The 13,770-nt window shown below is 32.3% G+C and overlaps 1 protein-coding gene across 3 annotated transcripts in view; it reads right to left on the minus strand.

The window, feature by feature from the left end:
* The window catches only part of Zeb1 (zinc finger E-box binding homeobox 1), a 162,215-nt gene that overhangs the window by 63,787 nt on the left and 84,658 nt on the right, over positions 1-13,770 (minus strand). The window lies entirely within an intron of this gene.

Here is a 13,770-nt window from a genome sequence, read left to right on the forward strand (position 1 = left end):
GTATTTCGTATTAATCCCACACTGACTTTAGAAAGAATCAACCAATTTAGTCAAACTCCCATGCAATGAAAGCCTTTAAGTACTGTTTCTAAGTCTAACTGTTAAAAAAAATGACATTCAGACATTTTCAAATGGGTACCCGTTCCACAATTTTAAGGATCTTAAAATGAATATAACACCTGCATTATGAAGATGTATATAATTATTTCAAAATACTCCTATAGTTCATAGAACCCATGATAAAGAGTTGAGAATAAATTTTGCTACAACAAATAATCTAGTATAAGCAATGTTTTCCTTTGGTGTCCTTCTAATAATCAGTCTAAAGAGATAAATACTTAGTATTTATTGGGGTATTGTCACTAGAATATCTTTTATTAACTTCTGCTAATTTTGGGATGAAGAGAGAGGAAGGGAAAGGAAGGAGGAAAAGGAAGCTTAGCTTTGTCTAGATAATTAATAATTAATTCCAGTTATTCTTTGCCTTGCCTCCTTAAAGTTTCTAGCCATTCTTGAAAGAAAATCACCTAAATGCCTAAATGATATGCATACATATGCACACACACACACACACACACACACACACCCCTGAGAACATGAAGAGACACAATTATGAGTGAATATGTAAAGGTGAGAACAAATGAACCAAACCACCAAAACTACTTTTATAGACCTCGGGAAGATCCCCTTTGTCTAAAAGAGTACCTGAGTTAACCACTGTGTTCATTATTAGAAATTCTTCATATCTTGAGGCAGAAGAAAAAAAATCATTTTGTGGTGTTGGTACTTCAGCATGAATACATTTTTACAGCTCTTTTCCCAAGAGCAAATAATTTTCTAATTGTAAAATACATGTTTCATTGAAAAACAAAAATCTAGACAATATAAAATATGTAAAATAAGTAAAAGTACCCTTATTTTTCCTTCTTCAACTTAGCAAAATATGCTGCTTTTATGCATTAGGTAAGCATGATACTAACCATTATCACATACCTTATTCCATTTAACTGAAATACAAACCTCACCTCGTATACTTATTAAATTTATATTTAATATAGGCCCTATATTGCCCATATAAAATATGTAATATAGCACCAAATGTATATATAGCACCAAGTAACTAAATGTTTTGCCATTTTGTTATTTGCCACTTTACAACGTATCTTAGAAATATTCCTATGACGTTTTCTTAATTTTCCTCTGCAGATGGCTATATAGCATTCCATTGTACAGATACAATTTAGCCAACTATCTATTGACAAATTGTAGTTTGTTTCCAGTGGTAACATTAGCAATAAGTTTTCTTACAAATATATATTTGCTCATTCCTTAAAGACTTTTGATAGATCAGTAGGAGTGGAATTATTGCTTCAAAGTAAAACTTATTTTATGGTGGTGGTGGTGGTGACGATGATGCTAAATTATCCTTCAAAATGCTTTTTAAAATATTTCTACAAATACTGCCTGGAAAGGTTTGTTCAATATATCAATATAATAAATAATATAAATAAATAAATAAATAATATAATAAAGGAAAAATGTTTTTCAACATAACAAATGCAAAATATGTATCAAGATAGAAACATGGATTTCCTTGTGCTTTGGCCAAATTATGAGCAGAGTGAATTGTGTATGTGGGTAAGGAGAATGATTCTCAAAGATTGATTGGTCCACAATTGGCTGACTAAAGAGTTTCCCAATGGATCTTTAAGTGACAGTAAGGCACAAACACATACACACGCACGTGCACGCGCCGCACACACACACACACACGGAATGGGACTCTTAATAAATGATGCACAACATTATTAACTTTCATTTTTACTTTCAAGGGTTCCTTGTTTGTAATTAATGGTGACATTTAATATATTATAAACTATAATAGAATATGGCTAGTGTTTACTAAGAATCAACACTTTTCAACTCCAAAGATCTAGCTGTCATGTAGTCTGGCTTAGTGCAAGACTCACTGTGCTTGGGTATGATCAAACTGCCTGTATGGATAGCTGATATTCCTAAATTGTGGTGCTTCTTTGGTATCTTGAGTTAGCCAGTTTTACACTGGTGCTGCTTTTACATTTTAATGATATAATGCTGCAATTAAGCATTATCATGATCAATTTTGTTAGTTGTAGGTTGTTTGGTTAACCCTAGATTATATATTTAAAACATTTACATCTAAAGTATTTTGAGCTTGAAAGTTTCCCCAAAGTAGATAACAGACAAACTTCTGTTTGTTTCTGGTCTATCCTCTTGTTTGTGGGTCTTCGGAGCTAATTATTTAAAAGCAACACCACCAAAAGCACAGAGGATAAAGAAAGCCCTGGATAAAATCTAGTAGTCAATGAGAGTGTCAGTTATCTCAGTTTTCTGCACATCTATTTCAATATTTCAGTACTGTTTAATCTTTGAATAAAGATAATAAAGTATTTTGTCTAGAGATGTATACTCTTGTTTTTTTAATTGACAATATTTGTACTTATTTTTAGGGTAAAATACTATAATTGAATACACATATATGATGTGCAACGATCAAATCAGGATAATCAGAATTTTCATATTCTCAAATATTATCACTTCTAGGTATTGGGAACCTCCAAACTCTTCTCTCCTAGTTATTTTGAAATGTACATTAATTGTTGTCGACTGTATTAACCCTATTATGCTATAGAACATTAGAACGTCTTCCTCCCCACATCCAAGTATATTGTGGTATCCATTATTCACCCTGAGAGTAGTATATTTCTTAACAAAAGCAGATGATTATCTTGATTGAGTTTTAACTAAAATAACAAAATATCAAGAAAGCAAGGATTCAAAGAAAAAGGTAAGTCAAACAGTTTTTCAAATCTTTAAACATAACTGTCAATACACAACATGAAGTTAAATTTCAAAGGAATATGGTAATACTTTCGATGCATTCTTGTTGTCAACAGATGTGGTAAAGAACATACTGACTTCCTGGTAGTTGTTCTTGTTAGTACTGTTTGCTAGTACTTAAAGCCAGACAAAACAGTACCAAATGCATAAGGTGACTGTAAGAATCTAATGAGAAAACACCCTGTGCTTTAGATCAGTGTCTGGCACACAGTAAGGATTATAGAAGAGGGTTTGCTGCTGCTGCTGTCATCATCATCATCATTTCACTGAATCTCTGCAGCAATTACTAAGAAGCAAGTATTATTATATTTCCTTAGTAGACAAAAAATAGAGTAGTTAAGTAACCTATCAGAGATTATGCAGTTATTAAGTTGTAGAGCTGAACTCAAACGCAGTATGCCTGATTCCACAGCCTCACACTTTGTTGCATTAATGATTCATATTGTTAAATTTGTGTCAAACCTATTCTGGGGCCCTAGAATTCCACACTTAACAATTAGTACTGAAAATATTTCCAAATGAAGGGATTCTAATCATTAGAATCTCATAATAATAAACAGTGTACTATGATATAATCATTATAGTTAATAAACCTTTAAAATACTTTCACATACACTTTTAGCACTAAACTGCATGTAGCATCACATCAACTATGAAACTTATGAAAGTCCCATGTAAACATCTATTTCTTAAGCAATGTTCAATCATAATAATTAAGACAAGTCAGATGGTTTCAAAAAAGAGCAATACAATCTCAACTCTATTTGTTACAAGATCATTTAAGTGCTTTAGAAATGAAGAATCTCATCATAATGGTTGACTATAGCTATCAACAGCAGATTAGGCCTGAATAGAGGAAGAAACTTAGGGAGGTAGTGAAAGAAGAGACAGATGAACTTTGAGGTCTCCAATTTATATCAGATGATAACTGTGGTATGTACTGATTAAAGCCATGGGCTAAGGCCATGTTTTGATATATATTAAGGTGTATAAATGCCTTTCCAGAGATGTTTCTGTTTACATTATGACATTAAAAACTATATCTCACCTATTCCCAGCTAACACAAACTCATTTGCATAGTATAAAAATAAAATCTTACTTTAAAAAGACTTAAGAAAGAACTTCAAAAACTAAAACTATTTTTAATAAACTAGTTGCATAGACATCAAACTAGTGTGTGGTCATAATATAAGAATCACCTAGGGAAAAAACACTTTGAACTGTGTTCTCCAGGGCCCATGAAAATTACTTTTATTAAGAAGCAGAATATTTTACATATGTTAGTACTATGCTAAAACAACACAAATGCAGGCACGAGTGCCATGAAATATGAAAAGTGGAGACAAGTGTTTCCACTATTTTTTAACAACCGTTGGAACCAAAGTAACTGGGCACAAACATACATTATGAAGAGGGTCCCTGGCATACTGCCTTCCACAGAGTAGGTACAGAATTATTTGTTGAACTGAATATGGGGCCACATTTTTCTTTTCTTAGTGAAGAAACAAGTCAATATATTAAGTGGTATTGAAAATACAGGAAAATAAAAACAAATTGTAGTCAGACAAGGCAAATAAGCAAGCCAAATGGAAAGGGAAGGTCATATGACAATTCATACCATTAGAGAAAACTTCTGCATATATTACTATAGGAAAACAGAGCTTATGCTGTCCAGAAATACTATACTCTCCATCCAGAATAAATATTTATTAATTGGTTTTTTACTTAATTTATAGATAACTTACCATCTGTTTTTTACTGTATTTTGTATTTTACTGTATAATGAAGTATTTTACTATATAATGAAGGATTCGTGGTAATAATATACATATTTAATGTAATAGATAAGTAATATAAAATGTACAAGGTATATATTATCTAATTTTAATTTGTTCTTTAAATATAAGCATCACCATAGTTTTAGAATGCCCCAAGTACTATAAACATGTTAGGTTTTAATATATAGCAATGCGTCAGCAAAATACAGAATTTTTTTTATGCCTTGGTACATAAAATCATTCTTATTCTGATGTACCTACTAAGCTGAACCATAATCATAAAATAATTTTATTTTCAAAATATCTTTTAAAACGTAACTCCAATGAAAAGCAATGATTATTAACTCTTACAAAAGGGTTAGTGATTTTTACTGTCTTCAGATACAAGTTATTAATAGAAATGCAAACTGATAAGTAAAGTCAGGAAAAGTGTTGCCATTACTCACATAATTATCTACTTCTAATATTCTCCTGTCTCTCATTACATAATAAACACTAAGGATTCACAGGATTTGTCTTGGTGTTTTCTTAGTTCTTATTCTGGCCTTTCCCCCATCTTCCACAGGTCTTCCTATTAATATGCTCTCAACAAGAGCCATCTTTCCAAATTACTTTCCTCTTTTCCTGCTTTGCCAAAACTCCCATTCACTCAGTGAGCAAATTTTAGCTGGTGCAAGTTCAACTCACAAACAGGAAGATGAAACAGGTAAAGAGCCAAGTTCTTGACAGATTAAACAAAATTTACTTCCAGAAATAGGAGGTTCTTTTTTGCACATAAGAAAAGTACTTGGATTGAATCACACTAATTTATTAATAACTAATATTTCCTCCACATGCAATCTGTCTTTATAAAAAGGATGATTTTTAATTTATATGAATAGTTACTTATGGAATATAAGTAATATGATGAAATCCAAGAAAAATGTAAAGACAGAATCAAAATACAAATGCAGAAATTATTGAATCAAAAATAGAGAGGCCATGTAACTGGTAAATAAATTTAAAAGCTTAGTATTCAAAGAACCAATAAAATAGACCAGTAACCCACTTAGTTATGAAGAAAAATTAAAAATCACAAATGTTTAATATTAAAATGCAAATGCTACCGTGATATACCGAAGGGGTGGAGTACTTGTCTAGCATGCCACAGGCCTTGGTTCACTCTCCAGCACCCCAATAAAAATTGTGATAAAAATAAGATGTAAATGGAGTTAAAGTAACTATAATTATAAAGAAATTTAAAACAATTATAATTTATTTTTCAAATCTAAGGAAGCAAATTTGAAAACCTAAATGAAAATTATTTTTAGGAAAACATTAATGATTATAATTTCATACAGAAGAGATAGTATGGACAGACAGATAATGGGATAAATTTAGAAAGTTATCAAATAGTTAACCACCCAAAAACTGCCAGATGTTTTCCTAGGTGAGTTTATTCAGATCTTTAAAGGAATGATAATTGTGCCACTTTTTAAAGAGAGAGGAAAACAACGAGTCCAAATTCTTTCTATGAGACCAACATAATAATGGTCAACTAAAATCTGTGCATGTACATTGTTTTACTAGCAATGACTGATGCAAAAATTTGTGAATAAAATTAAATATTTAAACATTAATACATTAAAAGAATAAGACAGATATTCAATTTTAGAAAACATGAGCATTCACTATATTAACATAGTAAAGGAAAAACAATGACTTCTATAGACACTGAAGGGCATTGGAAAAATAATTTACCAATCTTTGCTAATAAATACATTTTTATAAATCAAAACTGAAGTAAGTACATGATAAATGTTTTATGCATCCTAAGCACTTATAGGATAAAAATGGATACTCTCATCTTTACTAACAATGTTCTAATAGAACAAGCCAATTTTTTAAAAGAACAAGAGAAAAAGTATAAATATTGGAAGGAAGAAAACAAAATTATTATTTACAGGTAGTCTGATAACATTTCTGGATAATTCAGGAGAGATGTCATAGAAAAAAACTATTAGCAGTAAGAAAATTTGGTTAATAATTAATCATGAGTTTAACAGAAAAAATTAATAGCTTTCCAATACACCCAAGAATAACCAGCTAAAAACTGCAGTAGAAGAGAAAAATCTACTAATAATAGGCACAAAATAGATAAGACTTGAAGGAAAAAGCTTAGAACATGAAGATCTTACATAAAGAAACCTTTATTCTACTGCGGGTCATAAAAGGAGATCTGAATAAATGAAAAGATACAGCTTATTACTGGATAGAATGATTTCATATTATAAACATATCAATTTTATGATTTCATATTATAAACATATCAACTCTAAAATTGTTTATAAATTCAATGATACTCTGATCCAAATACTAACATGCTGTTTTAGAATCTAAATGTAAATGGGTTAGACAAAATGATTCTAATAATCATCTAGAAAGTTAGCAATTTCATCTATGGAACCTGACTGTCTGGTTCACAGTTTTGCCATTTACTAGTCATGTCACTTTGGGCATGTTAACTACTCTTCCTATGCCTGTTTCCTCCTCTTATTTTTCTCATACCTCTATTTTTCCCTCTGTAAGATGGGGATAATAATAATATGTCTCTAAAAATGGTTTTCATAATGATGAAAATAATTATATACCCAAAATACTTAGTACAGTATTACACATATATACTCAATACATATTGTTAGAAATATGTATTGGGGAAAGAAACACATAAAAATATTTGGAAAAATTCAGAAAAATAATTATAATGTGGTGGTAGAAAAATGTGGACTAGTCATACCATCTGGAAAAATATATCTTGAAACTATAGAAATGGAAAGAAATTTATACTTTCACAGGCATAAGTAGACAATCAATGGGTTTGAATACAAAATTAGATCCATAATAGAAGTCTCATAAAAAGTGGGAATAAGAGGGGAAAAAAAAGACACATTATTCCATCAAAATCACTGGATAAACAAATCCAATTCTCTACATCATAACTATAACCAAAATGAAATCCACATGAATCAAAGACTTTAACTTAGTGAAACCATATAGTATTTAAAAAACACACAGGCAAACACTTTTATAATCCTGGGATAAGAAAGGCCACTACAAATATGACAACAAAACTTACAACTGCATGTAGAAAAAAATTCAACTCAAAAGTCAAATGACAGACTGTAAAAGATATTTAGTTTACAATACATATGAAAAAGCTGATTTGTTTAAGATTAAAAACAGTCTTAAATACCTGTGGAAAAGAAAGAATCAATAACAATATGCAAAGGCAATTCACACACACAAAAATATGAGATGTTTAAAAGATGTTCCACACCTCACTAACAGAAGAAATATACAGCTTGATCCTGTCTTCATAATCACTTCTCACTTAACACTTCAACTCTCTTGCCCTTCTTTGATGTCAAAAACCCCTCTTCTAAGTACACCCTTATTCTGATTAGATCCCACTATTCCCAGTGTTATACCTCATTCCTTTACTGCAAGCTTCTTAAAAAGAACTGCTTAGGGCTGGGGCTGTAGCTCAGTGGTACAGCATTTGCCTTACACATGCAAGACACTGGGTTCAATCCTCAGCACCACATAAAAATAAATAAGTAAAGATAGTGTGTCCATCTACAACTAAAAAATAATCTTTAAAAATTGCTTAAACTTGTCTCAAATTTGTTTATCTTAAACATTCTCTAACTGCCACACTCCATTAAAAGCAAATTGTATTCCACACATTTAAATTATGTCAACACAAACTCCAATATTACGTAAAACTATAATGCACTAATAAAAACAAAGTTTTTGTCAAGACTGTGCACGATTTTTACACCACTAAATCCAATGACAATTATCACTCTTCAACTTTCTTATTCTACCAGCATCTGACAATCCAATTACTCTTTCCTTTTCAAAACAATATTGTCTTTTGACTTCACTGGTTTTTATTTTAACTCATTGACTGCTTCTTTTCCATTTCTTTCCTCCATCTCCTGGATCCTAATCTGTCTCACAGCTCTAAATGCCATTTGTTGATTCTGACCTTTATATCTCAGCCCAAACTTCTATGAACCCCAGACTTGTATTCCAAATTGTCTACCTAAAACATCCATTTGAGTGTCTTTAACAGTAAAGATCAGGAGTCTGGTTTTTGATGTGACATGTTTCCTCCACTTCAGTAAGTGGCAATTTCATTTTTCCATGTGTTCAGGTTAAAAGTCTTGGAGTCACTTTGACTTCACTTGCTTCCCATATCCCACATCTAATCTGGAGGGAAATACCTCAAAAATACATTCAGAATCTGACCAACTTACTACCACCACCTCCTGACTGAAGCAAACATCATCTCATCCACAGGTAATTGCCTCCTACCTGGTTTCCCTGGTGCTACTTTGTCTTTCTATAGTTATTTCTCAACACAGCAGCCAAGTGGAATTTTGTTCCTCCTTTGCTCAAACCATCTAATGAGTTGCCATCTTATTCACTGTAATTCAAAGGCTCTTCAGGATCTGATGCCCACTCACCTGTAATCTCTGATTTTGTCTTCTACTTCATACTTGGCTCATTCCATTCCAGCTACACTAGATTACTTCAAGGCTTTTGAGTTTCAAGTCACTGTACCTGGAATGTTCTTTATGCACACCCCAATTTCACCTCTTAGTGAGATTTTCTAAGACTACCCTATTTAAATTTATAGATTTCCTTGATTATAATACTACTACCACTCTCTCCTGATTTTTTTCCTTTTAAAATACAGATGCTCAACTTATCATGGGATTTTGTCCCAGTAAGTCCATTGTAAGTTGAAAATACCCTAAGTCAAAAGTGCATGCAATACACTTAACCAAATGAACATCACGGCTGGCAGCAGTACACTGCAGTGTATCTGTTATTGTCTTTGTGCTTGTGTGTCTGACTGTATCTCTCCCCTCCTTGAATCTTTTCAATGGCTTTTCACTGTTCTATCATGGCCTGAAAAGCTATGCATGTTCAGGCCCTCACACTCTTCTCTACTATTATACATTCGTACTAAATGCCCTTTTGTTCTCTGTAAATGACAAGTCTTTCTCCACACTAAACCTTTGCACTTGCTTTTCCCTCTGCCTAGAACGCTCTGTTTCAGACTATGTGTGTGGCTGTGGCTGGATCCTTCTTTTCCTCAAATCTCGAATCCAATGTTATGATCTCAAAGAACATTTCCATGACCACCTAACCTAACATGCTCAATCCTTTACTCTCTAATGTCATCCTATTTATTTCCTTCAAAACATTCATTACGATTTGTAGTACCTGGTGTAGTAGTTACCTGTTTATTTTATTTTTCTCTATATCTTAGTTTTCTATTGCTGCTGTATCAAATTATCATATTCTTAAGAGGCTTAAAGTAACACAAATTTATTATTTTACAGTTCTTGAGGTTACACATTCAAGATGCGTTTTGCATGAACATCATGTCAGAGGAATGCTCTTTGCATTTTCTTGCCTATTCCTTCTGGAGGATGTCCACTTTCCTTGGTATGTGGCCCCTTCCATCTTCAGAGTCAGAAACAGCCCACTGAGACTTTCTCAGGTCATTCTGACACTGATCCTTCTTTAGCCTCCACTCTTCGCTTTTAAGGACTGGCCTAGTCAGAGAACCCAAGGTAACTTTCCTACTTTAAAATCAGTTGGTCAGCGACCATAATATTCCCACATCTAATCTGGAGGGAAATACCTCAAAAATACATTCAGAATCTAACCAACTTACTACCACCACCTCCTGACTGAAGCAAACATCATCTCATCCATAGGTAATTGCCTCCTACCTGGTTTATTCCTGCTACTTTAATTCTTCTTTTCCAGATAACGTACCATATTCACAGGTTCTATGGATTAGGACATGGATATATTTGGGAGGCCATCATATTAGGGAGGCTATTATTCTACCTACCACACTTCTCCACTAAAATATAAGTTGCACAAGGGAAAGGACATTGTCCTGTTCACCCTGGTAGTCTTAAGTTCAAGCCATTATAAGGTCTTATCAAAGGCACACATGTAAGACATCTGCTGAATTAGTGAACAAACTAAAGCACTACCACTTTGATGATGTTCTTCTTGAACTTTCCTAACTCTTGTTCTAATCTTTGAATTTTACAGCTTTCTGCAATGTTAACTCATTTCTTATCATGTTTTCATTATGTTCACATGTCTATCATTAGGTCTTTGGTCAAGCATGAAGGGTTCTGATAATATGTCAATAAAGGATGAAATGGTGTGAAAAATGTGTTGAGTCAATTAATATTAAAGTGAAAAGGCCATAAAATTTCAAAAAGTTTATGTTAGGGATTTGGCAATTATTTTATGGTTTCCTAATAAAGTGTGGGTTATTCTGATAATGTGTCAATAAAGGATTATCATGCCATAAAACATTAAAATGAATGAATGTTAAGCCTGGAAAATATGTCAAGTCTCAGTCTTCTATTTCACACTTCAAAAATCTGAAACCCAAATAAGTTAAGTAATTTGTGTAGTTACACAAAAAAATGTGAGCTTGGCACAAAATTGAGTGGACTGTCCATAAAACCTACCTAGCTAAGGATGCCATGAAGATTAAGATGACTGATAAAGAATTTAAAAAGTAATACTATTAAACAATTTCCAACATACTAATTGCTTTCCTATTTACTGTTACTGGAAAAGGCAGGTAAAGGAAAAGAAATGAGGTTAATTGTAAGTATACTGATTTCTATCATGGAACCTTCCCTAATTTAATGAATATCAAATTATTTTCTCCCTTATTGTGGGTATCGGTAAGATCAAAACCATTTTTATAATAATAAGGAATTATTTGTCTTTTCACTTTTTTTGACATTTGTACTAATGATATATCAATGGTGGCTAAAACTTGGCACTTTAGCACAAATCAAGACAATGTCAGCAAACTGTATCCTTGTAACCCTCGCTGCCACTGATTTTTGTTTAAAAAAAAAGAGAGAGAAAGAAATGGCAGTTATGCTTAATAATGTCTTTGATGAAGTAGTAAAAATGCTTTATTAAAACTTGGCTTTTTAGTATGTATATTTTTACTATTCTGTACAATAAAATTGGAACTACATATAAAACATTTTTGCTGAATATCTGAGTACAATGGTTAATCTTAAAAAATACTCTGCAATTGTTTGAGTTACTATTTTTGACCTAGCTGTTTTATTCATGATACATCAATTTAATTTGAAAGTGCAGCTGACGAAGTATGCTTATTCAGGCTAAAGTTTCTCAGATGTTTTCCCAAATATAAACCGAGAAAGCCCATCACTTCAAGGAAAACAAAAGACCAAGTTTGTTGCCAATGCTAAAATTTGAGCTTTAAGATGTAAACTAGAATTTTGGAAAAATATGTTAAATGCCACTATAAATTTCAGCGCTTCTCAATAAGAAGACCCTTGAAAGTGATTTTTAAAATATGGTAAAATGAGCTGGGCATGGCGGCACACACTCCCAGTGGCTCAGGAGGCTGAGGCAGAAGGATCGTGAGTTCAAAGCCAGCCTCAGCAACTTAATGAAACCCTGTCTCTAAGTAAAAATAAAAAATAAAGGGCTGAGGATGTGGCTCAGTGGTTAAGTACCTTGAGTTCAATCCCTGGTACCAAAAAGAAAAAGAAGAAAGAAAGAAAATATGATAAAATGAAATATGTCAACATTTGGATCATCTGCACAATGCAGCAAAACAACATATTCCGAAGGCAAACGTTACAAATTCATTAGATCAAAAGATCCAGAGTTCAAGTCAGATCAGTGGATTTTAATCCACTGTAATAAACTACAAAATTCAGTGATACAGCTTCACTTTGTGCATTGCAATTAAACTTTAAGAAACCTGATGGGTTTTAGTATAGTAACCAAAGAATACCCACAATTTTCTGAAAAAGCTAATTCTAACTACTTGTCTGTATGAAAATAGATTTTAATACACTTCAACCAAAACAGCATACAGAAAATCCTCCTTATAAGCAATTTCACTTTTTGTGACTTCAGTTACCCATGGTCAATCTCAATCCAAATATGGAAAATTCCAGAAATAAACAATGCATAAGTTTAAAGTTGCATGCCTTTATGAGTAGTGGGATGAAATCTCACACAACTAGATACAACCTGGATGTGTTCAACTTGGGACATGAATCATCTTCCCTTTGTCCATCATATTCACACTGAATATGCTACCCACAAATTAGTTATTTAAATAGCCATCTTGGCTATCAGATGAACCATTATGGTATCTTATCACAATAAAGATATTCAAATAACTTTTACTATACTGAATAATGGCCCCCAAGCACAGAAATGCCTAAGAGAAGTCATGAAAGTGTTTCCTTCAAGTGAAATAGTAAAAGTTCTCAACTTAATAAAAAGAAAAATAAATGTTTGATCTACAGTATGAACAAATAGGAAAACAAAAACATTGTGTAGACAGGATTCAGAGCTACTGTCCAAAGTTTCAGACATCTATTGGAGGTTTTAGAATAATCCCCCATGGATAAAGGGAGGGCTACTACATTGCAACAAATTGAATGCAGAAGCAGATTGCAGAATTAGGCTCTTTAAGCCAGACACTAAAAAGATTTGTAAAAAACACAAAAAATGTCATTGTCTCATCTTTTTGAAAAGGTCATTCTCATAAAAATGTTATTTTTGTGAAGATGCAGTGACTTGTTACTAAGAATTAATTTTTTTCTCAGTTTAAATTCTGAGTACAGTTAATGCTGACAAATATAACCCATATAATTTGGCAATATTTTTGTTGGAATTCCAACAATTCCAAAATTCCAACAATTTTACTCCTATAAAGATCTCCCAAATAATGCCATTCTATCTAAAAACATCAGCCTTCGCTGTAGCTGTTTTGTTTCATTTTAGCAATAGAATTTAATTGTATAACTTAAAATCTTAAAATTAAAATTTCCATACACATTTGTACATTCTCCAACATTTTAGGATTTTCTTCCAACAATTATTCACTACTTATCATCATTCATAAAATTATCAACAAGCCAAAACAGCATACATTCTATTAGACCTAATCTGTTTAGAAAAATTATCTCTACAGATGTCTCTCATTTTTAGATAGCAGCTTCAACAACTGTT

Source organism: Sciurus carolinensis, chromosome 12 (genome assembly GCF_902686445.1).
Source record: "Sciurus carolinensis chromosome 12, mSciCar1.2, whole genome shotgun sequence".
In the NCBI taxonomy this organism is placed as follows: domain Eukaryota; kingdom Metazoa; phylum Chordata; class Mammalia; order Rodentia; family Sciuridae; genus Sciurus; species Sciurus carolinensis.